This window comes from Vicugna pacos, chromosome 25, assembly GCF_048564905.1.
Source record: "Vicugna pacos chromosome 25, VicPac4, whole genome shotgun sequence".
Lineage (NCBI taxonomy): Eukaryota > Metazoa > Chordata > Mammalia > Artiodactyla > Camelidae > Vicugna > Vicugna pacos.
The window spans coordinates 25,138,784-25,153,982 of NC_133011.1; the positions used below are offsets into that span (position 1 = coordinate 25,138,784).

Below are 15,199 nucleotides of genomic sequence, written 5' to 3' on the forward strand. Positions count from 1 at the left end.
GCAACCCCACAACAGGATACAAGTTCTATATCACTCTGAGCTTGTCTCTTGCTTTTTCCCAACCAAGTTGCAATGTTTACCTATGTTTTCCATCAATTCTTCCTTGATTATGTGCTTTTATTCTAATTTCTCCTGTTTTAGATGACCTGTATAACTTACCATTTTATGACTGTGTGGCTGATGTAACCTGATTCAGTCTTCCATTCATGAAACTATCACTGGATTAAGTCCTCTGACTATGTCTCTATTACCAAGCTCTTGTCACCATTTCCAAATATTCAATTAAACCATCTTGATTCATTGATGGGGATGTTATGTTCTATTGTTAAATCTTTTGATGTGCTTGATATTGTCTCCCCCAAATAAATGATACATTCTTAAATGGCATAGAAATTGTATTTTATCTTCTTTTGTGTGTGTGTGATGTGAGCAATTCCTTGAAGACTGTTTTGCTAATGTGTTTCTTTCCATACACAGCTTGGGAAGAGAAGCAGTACCAAATGAGTGGCTAACTTAATAATATTAAGACGTCAGACTTTACCAAAATAGAAAGATGTGAGTGGTAAGCAGAATAATGGTCCCTCAAAGACGTCCTAACCTATGAATATGCTGTCTTACGTGGCAAAAGAGACTTTGTATGATTAAATTAAGGATCTTGACATGGAGAACTTTTCCTGGTTTATCTGTGTGAGCAGAATATAATCACATGGACTTTTTTTAATAAGAGGGAGGTAGAAGAGTCTGAGTGAGAAAAGGACATGTGATGACAGAAGCAGAGACTGAAGTGATGTGGGGCCATGAGCCAAGGAAAGCAGGCAGCTTCTGGAAACTGGACAAAGCAAGAAATGGAGTCTTCTCTAGAGAAGGAAGGCAGCTCAACTGACATCTTGATTCTAGCCTAATGACCCATTTCAGACTTCTGTTCTCTAGAGCTGTAAGAAAATGTGTATGTGTTGTCCTAGGTCACTAAGTTTGTGGTACAGGAGCAATGGGAAACTAATGTAACATGCAATGTTTAAGTTTAGGTTTCTGTTTTGTGACAAAAAAATTGTTTTCTCATTGTGGCCCATTATTACCACTCCTCAGAGAGCATAACTAATGCAAAAAATGTAATACATTCACATACACATGTTATAAAGTTCATATATATTCTTTTACACAAATGATATCAAATCATTCATAGTGCTTCATAATTCTTTTTTTAACTTTGCAGTCTACTGTGAACATTTTTTTTGTATTTCAGTAACATACTGAGTTATCTCATTCCCCTTAAGAATTGGACATTACTCTGTAATATGGATATAACATAACTTTACTAAACAGCTTTCCTGCTGCTGATCATTTAGATTGCTTTCAGTTTTTCAAATGATTAACAAAATACTTCAATGAACATTCTATGTCACTGAGAATTTGTGCAACGATAATCATGGAAAAACTGTTTAGGTGTTCAGAAGTGCAAGAAGGCAATATTTATTAAACATTTAAGTGCTTTTTGGATTGTTCATGCCTTGCTAGTTTAGGTAAATTTTCCCTTCTTCTTACTGGAACAGTCAGAAAAAAATATAACTTGATTACTAGGGTGGTCACATGCTGGGAGAGATAGCTGGACAAAAAGCAGAGGGTAAACTTGGTTATCCCAAGATATGATATGTACGGACTATTTAATCAAACCGCTGATAACATGATGTGTCAGATACTTCATACATCTGTATGTATATGTCTGTGTATAAAATCTTACTTAATTGAATAAATATATATATACATATATATGCAATATATGTACATATACATGCAGTTTTTTATGTACTTACCTACAAGGCTTTTAAAAATGAGGATGCTGCCTGGGAGAATATAGTACCTCACAGCTGGTGAAGTGGCACAGTTGAGAGCTAAATCCACATTTGAATGACACCATAGCCCATCCTCTTTGTTCAGTGGTTCCAGACTAGTTTAAATTTGGGCTTATCCTTCAAGTGATGAATAGGTTCTGTCTTCCAGTAGAATGAAGTACTGAGGTCAGACAGGCATTTGATGTTGGGAGTGTGTGTATCTTCATTTGTGCATTCACATTTCTGAGACTTTCATTGCAGATTTGTAGTGCTTATATCTAGCTCCTGTTGAGCTGTAATTCCCCACAACTCCTTTCTATTTTGCTCATTCCTTCCTTCTTTCTCACTCTTTTCTTTCTCCTTTCTTGCCTCCCTCCCCTCCTCCCTATTTCTGTCTTTATTACTGGCGTATCTTTACTGTTGCTACCAATGACATTTTCTTGCTGGTAAGAATCAGCTGGAGAAGCATATGCAGCCCTACTCTTTTCTTCCGTTTTGGCATTAGCCAAACCATCCTGAGCTTTAATGGCCTATTGTATAATGATCTGTTGTTTTGTATGCTGAATCACTTTGTCAGCTTATACCTTGGAAATATCTGCAAAGCTGCAGTGTCTACAGCATAAATGTAGTAAGCACCACATATTAAAAAGTAAAATAAAGCCAATATATTTGACAAAAGCCAAATATATTTATCCTGAATCAAATGCCCTCCTCCAATATTTCAACTTTCAAAAAGGATCTCAGAAAATAAAATGCCCCACCTTTGCCTTGCACCATAGGGTAGAATGAATCTATTCAAAACATATCTTATGATGCGATCCTGTTTGCTAGAAATGTATTAATTCTCAGCCCAATAATCAGATGTGTCTTTGTGAAATACCAAGGGGCTCAGTTGATCAGACAAATATATCTCTTTACAGGCCTTTTCTTTCTAACAGTTCTTCCTGTTCTCACACCAAAAAACTTGCTCTCTGTCATTTTCCTTTGTGTTGTAACTGCAAAGTCTGGGATTCTGGTCTCAGACATGTCTGGACTTAATCCTGCTTCTGACACTCATTGGATGATCACTGGCCATTTGTTCATCCTCATGAAACCTCAGTTTTCACTTAAGTAACTCAGGAATGTTAGCCTTGCTTGTATTCGACAGATTAAACTAACAGCAATTATGAGAAGGATGGAGGAAATGTCCCTGAGTTGGTCAGAGTTGCTCTTAGCCATCTCTTGTGCAAAACAGGTCATTGAGTCATGTCTGAAATATGACCAGATAAGGACTGTACAATTGCTTTGTTGTTTTCAGCCAAGCTCTACTCATGGCCGTGTGTACGTTGATACTTTCCTTCCACCCCTCCCTTCTACCCTGATCTCATACAAAAAGCTATACAAAGAGTGTGATACAGAGAACCAGCCCTTAATTAGCCCATCATCTATAGCACTGATGCTTTTGTTGCCAGCTGTTATTAAATCCCTCCTCATCTGTGAGTCTGGTCTTCCATAAAGAGCCAGCCTGGATACTTTTTAGGGATCACCATTTGGGACAAACTAAGTAATTGCACTTGGCCTGCCACACACATTCTTTCACATCCCAGATCTTACATCTTCCTTACCTCTTGGGAGTCACATCTTTCTCTTAGGATGCAAATGCTTGAAAGAAAAATTGAAATTATGATGCACGGATGAAACCTCAAGAAAGTCCTATATTTGAGTTGTGGACATATATATATGAATATGTCAATAATTACAAGCTTCATTTGTTATGAATCATCTTATAGATGTGGGTAGAGGGAAATTTTGAAGGTAAAGCAGACACATACGGAAAACAGATGCTGCATAGACAGGATTTCTGGGTCCCGATAAAAGCTTGTGAACTATTAACTACAGTGACCTCTTCATGAACCTAGAATGAAGGTAATGAGAGCAACAATATTTATTGTGCATTTAGTATACGCCAGGTACGGGGCCACACAACTTAAATGCATTTGACCCCCACAGTGTTTCTGGAAGGAAGGCATACTCATCATTATATATATTCCCACTTTGTTAGTAGCTAAATTAAGACTCAGTACATTGATCACAGTCACAAAGATGATGTTGCTGGGATTCAAATGCTAAATGGCTTTATGACTCTGACACTGAATTCAAAAGGAAAAAGAAAAAATATGAAAGCTAGGAAGCTGAGAGCGTGCGAGAGGACAGAACCCTGCAGCAGCAATCTTTTAATTTTTCTTCAAAATGGGATCCAATTTGAGGTGAAATGTTTCTCCAACAAATATGAAGTACAATTATAAGAACAAAGACAACGTGGGATTAAGAAGAATGATTTAATAGAGGAACGAGGATTTAGCAACATCAAGATACTGGCCACATCTTATCAATAACAGGAGAGAGCATTTACCAAAAACACGAAGTTAAACAATAGAAAAGACGCCAAGGAACTGTGAGCGAGGATGTGCATGCGTGGGAGAGTTCGGAGTTTCAGGGGAGACACACACATGGAGCGAGCTGCAGACAGGAGGATGACACTGATTAGAGCTGATTCCAACGTGTGTTAAAAAAAGCCTTCACTCTCTCCAAAGGAGGGAGCAGCAGTGCCAGCTCCTGATTAGACAGGGACTAGCGGTATCCGTGGTGAATTATCCACGTCTCTGCTGTGCTTCACTTTTTTTTGTTGTTACCTACTTTCTCTGCCCTTCCTCTAACAAAGAGTCTGACGAAGAAAAATCCAGGTTGCAAGCGAATAGCTTTTTAGAAAACACACATAATTGTTAAGTGAACCCAGGAACCATTGGCCACCTGTCTATGATGAGCAAGAGATGCAGATGTGGAGTAGAAGTTTGAAATGTACACACTTAAATGAGTACAACACAGATTTGCAAAATGAAGAAGAGAAGATGAAGAAAAAGAAGGAAGAAGAGGGGGAGGAGGAGAAGAAACCTAACACTTCTCTATATTCAAAATAAACTTCCTCAATCTCCCTTTAAAATCTGATTCAGAAGAGACGTCTTTAACATACAATTCAAGGTAACAACCTCTCATACTTTGAAACACTTTCATTTCACATAAATATTCTTCCAATTTAAAGTTCAGGTTCCTATCAGAGCTGATTTTCTCCTTCAGAGGGTCTCTCAACTCCTCCTCCTCAAGAAGCTGTCTTGTTGCAGTGGGTAAATTACTTTACGTCTGCGTCAGTGTCCTCATGTGTAAAACGAAGAAAAAGTTACTCACCTCAAAAGGTCTCACCAGATAGTTTCAGTTAAAAATACACAAGTTTTGGTGCCCTTTCAAATTTTGCTGAGGCCGAAAGTGCCTCACTCACCTCATCCTAGGCTCGGCGCAGGATGTGGGGGGTGAAGGAAGCTGACCTGGTAGTGAGCAAGCACGAGGCTCTCGGATCCAGACGGCCTGGATTGAATCTCGTTTCTCTGTCGTAGCTCTCTTTGTTCAGGCTGTCAAGCTTTGGGCAGATTACTTAATCCTGGACGCTCAAGTCCCTCTTTATAAAATGGGAGTAAAAGTGGTAATCCCTCAAGGGATTGTAAGGATAAATGGGTTAATGAATGAATATATGTAGAATGAATAGAGCAGCCCATGGGACATAGCGTGTACTTAAAAAGTGTGAGTGCCAAGGACTAGGCCAATGTCTGTTCTGATGCCAACCTAAGGCAGATGTTCAGAGTACCTCGGTGTTAAATATGGATCCACCTAGCACCTCAGCATCAAGCACTGCCCTGTCTAGTACTGCAGCATTAGGTCCTAGTGAGCCGAGTACTTCAGTGCCAGGTATTGATCTGCCTGGCACCTCAGTTTCATTAAATGTCAAATAACTTCTTCCCACATATGTTCCTCCTACTCCCAAGTACCTCCATGAAAGACATAGTTTTGTTTTTATTTCAGGTGTTGCGATTTGTAACCTCCATGTGAACCTTTAAAACAGTGTTTCTAAACTTTGGCTGAACATTAGAAACATCTAGGAAGATTTTGCAAGTCCTGATGCTCAGGCTGCACCCCAGAAATTAACAGGACTCTGGGGGAGAGCCCTAAGCCTCAGTATTTTTTTTTTTTTTTGTAGCTTCCAGAGTGATTTTGTTGTAGAGGCTGACTTGAGACTCGCTGCCCCAGGGTACTTGCGTGGGGCTCAGGCAGACTGGCGCTCCGTTTCAAGTTCTGCCTCTTGCTGACTGAGTTAACTTGACCTTAAGGGTCTACACCTCTTTCCTCTAGGGTAATAAGATATTGAGTCAAATTCAGAGTCTGGTCTCTAATTCTTACGCCTGAAAGTTGTTATTACATCATTCTCTAGACTCTTGCTATTCAGAGTGTGATCAGTGTGTTGACGATACTATCACCATCAACTGAGAGCATAATAAAATGCAGAGCCTCAGGCCCCCGCTGGGACCCAATGTACTAGAATCTGCATTTTAACAAGATCTCAGGGTCACATTTGAGGAGCACTACTCTAGCGCAGCTCAGAGCCCTAATACTTTTGTATTTGGTTGTGAAATGTCTCTCCTGAGCGGTAACGTATCTTTGTTGGGAAAACTCTAAAGGCCTTTCCAAGTTTAATTCTCTGTTTCTGAGCTTATCTTGTCAGGTGGACCATGCCAAGATGTGCTCAAGTCCCTTTAGGAATTGTAATTCTTCTCTCAGTTTCTAAAGTGTTGCTGAAGGTGGTCCTGTCTCTATCCCTAAAAGGGTTTCAGGAAAAGAGCGATCCAGATAGACTCTGTAAAGCTCAGAGTCTCAAAGAATGAACAGACCCAAAGCAACAAAATCAGAACTCATGTGGCAAACTTCACTAGCTCTTTGATTCTTTCCTCCTGAAACAATTATATAACAACTCTTTGCACAGTGATTTACAGTTTACAGTAATAGTTTTAAATATACAGAGAAAAATGCGCATTTGATTAACGTGAGGTTGAAATGCTTCAAACTGGAACATTTCCCGAGGATTACAAAGCCTCTTAGGTGTCTGCAAAGTCCCACATTTGTTTGTGAATCACTTCACTGCCCTTACATAGACGAGCTGGTGACTGACTAGCTGTGGAAGGGAGTTTACGTGGCTGCGGACTTCGAGGAACTATTTCCGAAGGCAAAAGAGAGCAGGCTCAAATCGAAGAAAAGAAATTTGTATCAATCAGGTAGGAATCCCAGATTTTATAGCTGTTGTGTATTTCCACCTTTCACAATTTAGAAATCTTAGATCAAAATTTAGACAAACTATATATAGGGCACACACTGAGTTATATGCATTAAATAACATGTAAATATTGGTACACTCGAAATAAGTAAATGTTTTATCTGTCTCCAGAGGGGAATTGGGGAATATGTACTAGACAAAGAGGGCCAAGAGGATTTTTTTTTTTTTGCCAATTAATGAGGCAACTTCCTATAGAAAATATTCAGTGTACTTCTTAACATGATGTAACTCAAAATGCTTCTTGTTGGAAGTGAAATCCATACTCACCAAGCCTGTCCTGAGTGAGCCTTACAAGGCCAGAGGTTAAGAGAATGAGACAAACTTAACCTTAAACTTTAATTCCCCCTCTTACAAACTTCATGGCTTTAGGTAGGCTGCTTACCATTTCCAAGCTTCTATTTCAGCAGGAATCCTAAGAGCACATATCTCCTAGTTTACTGTGAGCATTAAACGCTATTTAACACACCCTGGCTGGTATATAGTAAAGCCTCATTAAATTCATGAAGTATTTTTTGAGCACCTACACTGTGGCAGATCCCAGCACTATAACAATGAGACAAAATACTCACAGAAACCTTCAGCAATTTTGACATAGTCACACAAGTGAGTATAAAATTGTTCTGAGGGCTCCTTACAGGATTTGACCTGTTAACCAAGACTTGTTAGAACTAGGCTAAATAAACTAAACCATCTCGGATACTGGATGCACTGCAGAATATACTGCAGACGGAGAAGCAACCCAGGTAAACGGCAGAAGGAGTTCCCTTGAATGCAACATGAGCTCTGGCAATTTCTTTTGTACAAACTTGCCTTGCCTGTGAGTTAGGCATCGAGCTATTATCACATAATGAAAAAAATCATAGATTTTTGCCAAAACCTTTGCGCAACTGAGAGATGGGGTGTGAATCCTTATGACTGCATTTCAGACGTGTGGGAAGGGGGACGTGAGTGAGCTCTGACTGTTTCCTAGCCCATTCAAAGAAAAGAGCCGTTTTCTTGTGTCTGCGCTTTCTGGGGATGTAATGTGGTAGCTGGGTTCGGTTTTTTGCTTTCATTTTTATGTTTTTTTTTTCCCCCAGCAGAAATGAGGACAGGAAGGCTGCCCTTCTGAACCTCCTCTCTGTCAAAGGACTTCTAGGGATTTCCAGCATGTGGAGGAAGATCAGAAAGTCTCCACGGAACTTCTGCCAAGCTGCTGGAGTCACAGACTCTTCCCACACTCCCCCTGGGCCTCGTCAGTTCTTATCAAGGATGCAGGGGCGGCGGCGGCAGCCTTTCCACTTCAGAAAAGGAAGCCAGTGAAGCACGGGGGAAAGAAACCTAACACTGGAAAGCAAGGGCTCCTATCAAATGTCAGTTGTTCTGTCTCTGACCATCCAAGAGGCTAAGGTTTGTGTGGGAGTGGGTGTTGAGGCCAGCAGCTCTCAGCTCGATGGGTGCCACGGGAAGAAGTGTGTATTTCTGTGTCTGCTTGGCAGAAGTTGGGTGGTGGAGACCCAGAAATTAAGGGGGATTTGTGGGGTCGAGTTTTCAAACCACCTGACCTTCCTTAGTCCTGTCTTTAAAACCGGGTCCCATTCATTCAGCACGTTAGGTCCCTGCATGGCTGACAAAGCCCGACCTCCTGGTTCAATACACTGAAGGCTTCTTGGAGGACTTACAAAGCGTTCTGAAGAGTTAAATGTAAATGAATCAGGAACACATGGATTCAATTTCCCTGGAAATTCACATGTGCTTGGAAATGAAGAGGGGGCAGTGTCTGGCCAAATGTGCTTTGATTTATCTGACCCCAAAATACAGCCCTCCCCTCTCATCTCCTCCCCTCAAAATCATTCAAAACTTTGGTTAATGTCAAACCATGGCTGGGTTCTTGAGACCCTTGAAACCTGGAGTGGTTTGAGTTCCTGGAATGCTCTACTGAGTGAAAAAGGGCATTTAGGGAGCCATATTCCACTCCCTGCCCCCAGCTAAAGGATCTCACATGGTTTTCTTCTATTTAATGGGGTTAAATTAAGGCAAAGATGTGATGATGTTAGTTCAATCACAAAACTAACCACCTAGTGCAATCCATGGAAACCTTTGCTTCCTGCAATGAGCGTTTTTATTCATAGGACGTGGCCCTGCAAATCATTTCTGCAGTAAAAATCAGGCTCGCTTTATCTAGGAAACCACTAATTAGGCAAAGAAGTAGAATTGTACAGCCATCGTCATCACCATCATTATCATCATACACCTAACATTTGTTGAGTGTTTTAGGAGTTTCAGAACACCTTTTAAAATAATTATCACATTTAATAGCCATAACTGACCCTTGCATGTAGTGTCAAAGATGGAACCGTTTAAAGGACTGCCAGGGAAAGAGATCCCTTAGTAGAGGAGCAGGGGCCTGGACAGTAAATAGAAGACTTCCGAAGCTTTCAGTCATCAGTTTGACTAAGGGTGCTTTAGACTCTGCTATCCTGGTTCCGTTCTTTCTTGGGAATTTCTGATAAGGAAGAGAAGGGAGAATTCAACTTTTCATCTTAGCGTCTCATCACAGACAAAGACCAGGCTGCTGTTTGTCAGAGGCTAATCCTGACTGCAGTAATTATTCATGTAGCCAGAAAGGAGCTGGATAAAGCATCCCTGCTTCTGGTCCTTCATCAGCATTAATTAGTTCTGCCCTGTCCTTTTGTTCTTCTTTGGCCAGTTGGAGACCACAACCTATTTAGGGACGCACTCCTTCTTCCTGGCTCAGTTGCTTTCTCTCTATCCACCAGCCTAATATTGTTTTCTTAGCGTCTTCATAAAGATTTCTCCCACTGGTCTGATGAGAATGTTTGCATGTGGCAACCGCCAGAGGGAGTGGTTTGATGACCAAGGGCAGCAGGAAGACAGTGTGGGTGCCTATGGGCTAACTCTCCGAGCGTGTCATGGGCCCCACTCAGCTTTCATTGCTACGCACCAGCCATCACTCACTCCTTTCTTTTCCTGCCTCTTTTTCTCTTCTACCTGGATTTGCTGTTCCCAGCACATTGGATGACTGGTCCGTCCTAGAATTCTTAAAATTATGGCTTAAATGTCATACTTTCAGAGGTCTTTCTAGATCTCTCAATGAGATGAAGGCTCCATATGCCCCCTATAATATATATAATCCTGTTATTTCATTTATAGTAGATCACACTGCAGTGATACTGTTTATTTATTTGTTTACTGTCTTTCTCTCCTGCTAGGACTGAAGCCTCTTGTGGCTAAGGGTGGCTTCTGACATGCGCATCACTGTTTCCCCAATGCCTGGTGTATAGAAGCTAATCAATAAAAAATCACTGATGGAGTATTCCAGTGACCAGTCCAAAAGGTGAGGGTAGTAACCCTTTGGAGGACTATGGAGCAGAAACCAATCACCACAGTGAGTAATGAATTATCCTCACACATTTTTTAAAGACGGAGTACTTTAGCAATTGTTTTTACTCATATTAAATGAGTAGCCATCCAGCTCTAAGAAGGCGATGTTTAGAAGGGGACCACTCTCTAGCCTTACACACTGTGAGATGCTGAGATAAAGCCTGGGACATGACAGGTACCATTTATGGTGTCATCATTCTAGCCAGCGAATAAGTTAGCTCACAAGCCTAATGATTGTGACGAGACAGGAAGTGTTAAAACAGCACCAACTGCACTGATGGTAAATTCCTGTGTGAAGTAAGTGATCACAAGTCATGTCAACCAAGCTTTTACTGAGCTCTACAATTGTGTATTAAGTACATAATTAGCATGTTATTTGATTAGTGACTACTTGATGAGTACATAAGAAGGATTAAAAATTTCAAAGATAAGTGAAAAATAAGGTGTTCCCCTTTGGTTATATAAAGAGATAAAGGAGAACAAAATCAAGAAAACTAAGAAAACAAGATGGGTGGAAGGGTATTTCACTACTCAAAACATATGCCATAAATCCTCTGATATTTTGCTAAAGTTGGCTATAAGTTTTGTTCTGATTTTCCTAGCAGCCAGTGTAATGAGTAAAATATGATTTAGTATGTGATTTATAGGCAGGGCCAGCTACATAATTTGCTGGCCCCAGTGCAGAATGAAAATGTGGGGCCCCCTATTCCAAAAGCAGGAAAAATGCCGTTAAATGTAATAAAACATGAAGCTTTTTCCTTTGCTCCACGCTCTCACTCTGGACCTGTCGTGGTGGTTTTTACTTGTTGTTTAATGCTTGCTCCCTGGGGCAGGGGGGTACGGCTGGTAAAGCAGACCCTCAACAGGCGCAGGGAGCCCCCCCCCCCCGCCTTGGCTCACATGGCCCACCTGCTGCTGGCCTCTCCTTCCTGCGGTCCCCAGCCCTACACACGGTGCCCTTTCTCCGGGCAGGAAGCCAGTCTGCCCTTCCTGCTGCCTGGCTGCCCCAACCCGTTAAGAATAGGCTACCCTCAGGAATTCAAAATCCTTTGCGTGGATGCAGTCAGTGCCTGGACTGGGGTGGGCAGGAAGCTTGCCCTGCCGTGCACATGGTGCTGCAGCCCAGGGCAGAGGCCACCGCTGCTGTGCCCCATGCTGGGATGCTGCAGGGTCTGCACCCACGGACTCCGACCCTCCCCATGGCACAGACCCCTGCACGAACTCCCCCCTGGTGCAGAGCGGTCACCAGGCCCAGAGAGAGAGAAGCCAGGCAGTGCCTGGTGTGCAGAGGGGCCGGGAGCATTAGGAGTGTCTAGGAGGGGCTGGGGAGGGGTAGGTCAGGTGGGCTGGGGCCAGCAAAGGCAAGGCAATGGGAAGCCAAGAACCCATCCCAGTGAGGTGGGAAGATGACAGGACGTGGGGATGCACATGAGCTGAAGCGCTAAGCCTGGTGCATCCTCCGTTGTCCCAACGTATTTCATGTACAAGATACAAATTTTAAAATAAAATTATTAAGAATTTCAAAACAACAAACGAAGAGCATTAAACCCAAGCAAGGGACTTTTTTGAGGAAAGGACCCTATGGAGCTGAACCAGTCACCTGAAGTCAAGCCCATGTATAGGGTCTCTAAGTTACAAGTAAAACAAAACGAAGTTGCTAAAGAGAAACACATCTGACTTTGACAGTGAGAACTGAAAACTCAGAGAAATTTCTCCCAGGGGTATGCATAAAGAAGACACTGTGTGAGATAATTGGCAGTGTCCTCAGAACCTTTCATGAATGCAATAAAACGACCGTTTTAAATTATGTACTATACATCATCATGGTATTTACCTTCTAGTTAGGAAAAGCGGAAAATAAACACATAAATCAATAAACTTAAAAAAATCAACAGACAGTGATTCCACAAGCTGTGGGAAATGCTAGACGGCTCTTTTGGACTCTGGTCATGCCTTTCTTACCCTGCACCTCCCTGGCTGCCATTCACTTTTTTACATTTCAGCTCAAAGTCTCCTCTCTAAGGAAGGCTTTCCTGTTCTGTGGCACTCCTCACACTCCCTTCTCCGTTAACATCGTAGCGGTGCTCAGAGTTTGCAATTACGAATTTGTTGATATTGTTGTCTGATTATTTTCTGCTCATCCTTGGTTAGACCAGAGGCTCGGAAGACGAGGGCGTGTTTTGTCCTGCCTCCCTTTATGTTCCTAGTGCTACACTGTTATCCTAGCGTTTGTGGAAGCTGCATCTCCCTGCAGTGGGCAAGCAAATTCAAGAAAAACTGCACTGAATATGCACTTGCTAAGTGTCCGGCATATCACTAAATCCTGGGGGGTAACATAATGAACAAAACTCACAATCCAAGTTCTCTCCAAACTCACCTGTCAGTATTTGCCCACCATTTCTCTGCTCTAACCACGTATTTCACTGATTGAACATTTCCATCTCTTCCCACTGCATTATTTTTGATCAAAATGTCACCCTTCCAGATATTTCCCTTTTTCCCCTTCGTGTTTTCCTAAAGCCTAAGAGACTTTGTAATCCTCGGTAAATATTCCAATATTTTTGGATCATATTTATTTAAGGCAGATAAATCTGGATTGCCTTGGGGGACAGTCTCAACCTTTCATACTCAATAGAAACAGATTTAATTGCAAAAGCCTTGAAGGACAAGGCAGATTAAAAAACAACAATAACAATGAGGGACATACAGAGAGACTCCCTCCAAACATCTTTATCTTATTAATCTCCCCAGAAGTCTTTGCTGTATGACCGCTGCTTCTTTCCTTCCCTCTCTTTTCTCCAAACTCTAGCTTCCCTCATTCCAATCCCCTCTCCTTCTTCTCTCTCACTGATTTTTTTCTTCTCTAGAAGCTCCGTGGTTTTTACACGATGTGAATCAATTTAGTATCCCTTGGTCAAGTACATTTCTCCACCACCGACCATGGTCAGCATCTCAATGCCTTGAGCAAAGCAAGTGAATGATTCTTTGGAAGATAGATGAGTCAAAATGACTACTTTTGTTTTCCTGTATTGTTCCTGTCATAGTCTCGTGTCTTAAAAAAAAAATAGAAGGTGAGGAACAAAGACTCAGGAAATCAGTATTGGCATAGAGATGATTGAACTGCAAACACAGTCTGAACAGATTGATTGGGAGAAAGTTTTCTTCTGATGAGAGGGATGGCCTTAAGAGAGCACATTATTTTGTTGGTTTTTTAAAAAATCTTAAAACGTATGGGCTGCCTGATAAATCCACCAGTATTGTATAGAGCCTGAACACTGGAATAAACATATATAAAGTATCCTTCATATTAAAAAAAATTACATACTCCCTCAGGAAGTTAAAAACCCATACTTTTCAGGTAATTGTATAATCGTGTGTGTGGTTTTATGAACTCTGGGAGGAATGAGGATGTGGTAGATAGAATAATGACCTCCCAAAGATGTCTGTATCTTAATCCCTGGAACCTGTGGATGCATAGCAGAGGGGAAATAAGGTTGCTTATTGAAGTAAAGCAACTAACTAGCAGATAGGGAGATCACCCTGATAATGCAGTGGGTCCAGTGCAACCAGAAAGGTCCTATAAGGCAGAGGAAGACAGAAGAAAGGCAGAAGATGTGAATACAGAAGGATGGTCAGAGAGAGCAGTGTTCTTGGTTTTGAAGATGAAGGAAGAGGCTCTGACTGAAAGAATGCGGGTGGCCCCTAGAAGCTGGAAAAGGCAAGAAAATGGATTTACCTATTCCAGAAAAATATGCATCCCTGGTAACACCTTGATTTTAGCCTAGTGAGACCTGTGTCTGACTTCTGTCTATAGAACTCTAAGATAACATGCTTGTGTTGTTCTGCCAACAAGCATGTGGTGATTTTTTCTGCCAGTCATAGAAACCCTACAGAGGACTTGATCTAAATTGTGGTATTTAACTTGAGTGTTTGCATGTACTGCTTTATTTATGAGTATCCTATCTTTATATAAGTGTTCTCTCTCACGCTAACCACTCTCCCTAATTATCTGTTTTTCTACGTATGGAATATTGGACCAATGTCAGAATAACAAATTCCACTTTTTTGAGAAAGGGGGATAATTGATCAATTTATAGTTGCGATGAAAAACAGAATCAGTTGAAATGATCCTGGAGATACAGACCTTCCTCTTTTTTAACAGGAAATGGGGATGAGGAATCTGATATGTTTGAGGTGTTTCTATAGCAGAAGAACTTGACCAGTAATGGATGCACCTACTCTGCCAACCTAAAACAGCATCCCTCATCATGAGTGCATCTGAGGATCAGACAGAAAGCTCTGTTGGTAAAATGGTAAGTCCTAAGGAATCTCTTTTATTCCCTCAACCGCCAAAGAAAGATCTGACTAACTCTGAACACTAGCATAAGCTTTTCTTCCTGTGACATCTAACTTTAGCAACAGGAGGCCAATGGGCACAGTAATTTAAAATCCTTTACTGTTAGATTTGAACTTCACCTTTTTTAAAGTAGGAAAACGATGGAGGCAGAGGAAAGCATCTCTGATTTATTGCCAAACCTTTTGAACTATCAATCTTATTTAGTCAAATAGTTATCAGCTTCACTATTGCAGGGCAGAAGAACCAACAATAAATACATAATTGTTTCTATTGAAGGAACAGACTCCCTCGAGACAGTTGGCTCATAAATTATTATTGAATGAAACAGAGTGTAATTTTTTAAAAATGTCATCTGAAAAATAAAAATAAAAAATAAAAAATAAAAATATAGGGATACTTTCAATCATTCCCACCAGAGGAGTTTTCACAAATATA

The 15,199-nt window shown here is 41.2% G+C and overlaps 1 long non-coding RNA gene across 1 annotated transcript; it reads left to right on the forward strand.

The window, feature by feature from the left end:
* Positions 1–8,110: 8,110 nt before the first annotated feature.
* On the forward strand, positions 8,111–14,702 carry LOC116285620 (uncharacterized). The gene is made up of 3 exons (XR_004195304.2): positions 8,111–8,412; positions 10,236–10,411; positions 14,570–14,702. It is a non-coding gene; the product is annotated as an uncharacterized lncRNA (long non-coding RNA).
* The last annotated feature ends 497 nt before the right edge of the window (positions 14,703–15,199 follow it).